The 2,500-nt window shown below is 38.4% G+C and overlaps 1 protein-coding gene across 1 annotated transcript in view; it reads right to left on the bottom strand.

The window, feature by feature from the left end:
* The window catches only part of LOC119580812 (peroxidasin-like), a 36,447-nt gene that overhangs the window by 32,075 nt on the left and 1,872 nt on the right, over positions 1-2,500 (bottom strand). The gene's annotated exons all lie outside the window — the stretch shown is intronic.

Raw genomic sequence — 2,500 nt, 5'->3', positions numbered from 1 at the left:
GGGGGGGGAGGAAGGGCGTTAAATTGCTGTTGTTAAAAGGTTCTTGATTGTCAGTTCATAAACACTTGCAAATAAAGATGTGTAATCCCCGTCTTGATTACGGGACGCTAACGACCGCTTAAGTCATTCCTTTTTTGCTTACTCTACAAGAATACGTAATTTCCTGTTCGTTGGGGGGGGGGGTGAAGTATATGCAAGCCTTAACAAGTTCTCACTTATCAGCAGAATTTACGTTTTTATCTCTGACGGTTTATTACATTCTAGGTATCAGTGCAGATAAGATACTGTACTAAGCGACCAAATTTATATAGAATGAATTTTAGCACTATCTGGTAAAAAATTTAATGTCTGTAATATGACAGAACTGTAGAACTAAATTGCAATTGATTTCTAACTCTGCAAAAATGGCGATAATGATCCCTTAAAAAAGATTTCCATATATTTGAAAATTTCGATTAATTATGTCAGATGGGCCATTCGATTAACCTCTCACTCGCTTTATAAGGCTCTAAGCCTAATAAGGTTGATACTATTTCCTTAATCCTCTGCCCTTCAGTATTTGCCACGAAGGACAGAGGCCATTATTAGATCACCACGAAATTATGGTCCTCAGGACTCGGTAGAACAAGAAATGGGAGTATAATCTGTGCCGCAGAAACCATTAAAGGTGATAAGGTGTGTTGCTACTCATGAATTAACTTCCCCGCCGAGAGAAGAATAGGACTACATCATAATCCTTACGTTACATGACGTTAATCGGTCCGTGAACATGTCTTTCATTGCGGCGTGACTATTATTTGGCCAGACGCATCATTAAGAGATTTTGTGGTTACGCCGTACGAGTGGTTTGAGAAAATAGGACTATGAGGAGGAAGACTTAATCCTTTGTGTTACTGATTAAGTCTTGTGAATTTTGATATGCTTTGTAAATTCTTTTATACTATAGAAGGTAGTGCTTACTGATGATTGTTCAACACCGCTTTTTCAGACGGCAATGAACTCTTCCACTGACACACCGAGAGCACTGTATCACTTGAAAACACACTGACCAAGTCTTCACAATTCTCCCTGAACAACACATCCTACTGCTTAGTTACCCCGAACACGTGTAAACTGACGAGTCCGCATGTCAACAACCCTTAGCAGAAAACAGCAATCCCATCCGTGGTTGACCTGTGCTCATTATGCTCGAACTCCACATAGGAGCTGGTCACCTTGATAGGGAGTTGCCGCTTCCGAAGTATGCTTAATTGCACACAGCGTGGGAACGGCGCCATAGTGTGCGCACCTGTTCGTATTGCATCTTACATATATATATATATATATATATATATATATATATATATATATATATATATTTATAAATATATGTTTATATGAATATGTTTTGTGTGTGTGTGTGTGTGTGTGTGTGTGTGTGTGTGTGTGTGTGTGTGTATGTGTGTATGTGTGTATAATACATATATTACTTATATTTACACACACACACACACCACACACACACACACACACACACACACACACACACACACACACACACACACACACACACACACACACACACATAATAACAGGTATGACATATCTTACATACCTAATCATTCAGAAACCATCACACAAAGACCGCCACAGAAGGCAGGATAATAACCCGGAAATACAAGAAAACAAACCCATCTCAGAATGAACACCACGCTCTTTAGTGATGTCAACGAAGGCAGTCCTTATGAAGCCGAAGATCCATGGTGAAGTTCCATGCAAAGGCAACAAGACCCGGGAACGCTGAGACTTTAATACCCTGACATCCTACCCTCTACCGACTTATTAGGGGCATAAATTACCTCACCTTTGCCACGCAAACGAGCCGTAATTATTGCAAAGGCGAGCATCTCTGAGAGCAATTACTGTGATTGTTATTTAAGTTATTATATATATATATATATATAAGGTTTGGGAAGTTGTTTACCAAGCAGGTGATAAGAAACTGTAATTCTTTTGATTTATGAGTGAGGAGAACGTTAATAATAATTGTATATAAGATAATGAAGACAAACGCTTTATCACAATGTAATGATGCGATTTTTCTTTAATGAATGCATGACTAATTATAATAATAATTAGTAAGCACTCCGTGAACGCAACACTGAATCAGAGCCGAAAGATCTATCTACATAACTGTATTTAGATCTATAATTATACCGATATCTATGTCTGCATCTCTCTCTCTCTCTTTTTATCTCTCTCTATCTCTCTCTCTCTAATCTCTTCTCCTCACTCTCTCTTTTCTCTCTTCTCTCATCTCTCTCTCTTCTTCTTTTCTCTTTCTCTCTCTCTATTGTTTTTTTGTTTCTCTCTCTCTCCTCTCTCTCTTTACTATCCTCCTCTCTCTCCCCCTTTTCTTCCTTCTTTTTATCTCTCTCTCTTTTCTCTCTCTCTCTCTCTTTCTCTCCTCTTTTTTTATTTTTCCCACCTTTTTTTTAAAAAAAAAGGGGGGGGTAAAAAA

The sequence above is a fragment of the Penaeus monodon genome, chromosome 14 (assembly GCF_015228065.2).
Source record: "Penaeus monodon isolate SGIC_2016 chromosome 14, NSTDA_Pmon_1, whole genome shotgun sequence".
In the NCBI taxonomy this organism is placed as follows: domain Eukaryota; kingdom Metazoa; phylum Arthropoda; class Malacostraca; order Decapoda; family Penaeidae; genus Penaeus; species Penaeus monodon.
This window is presented reverse-complemented; position numbering and strand designations above follow the sequence as displayed.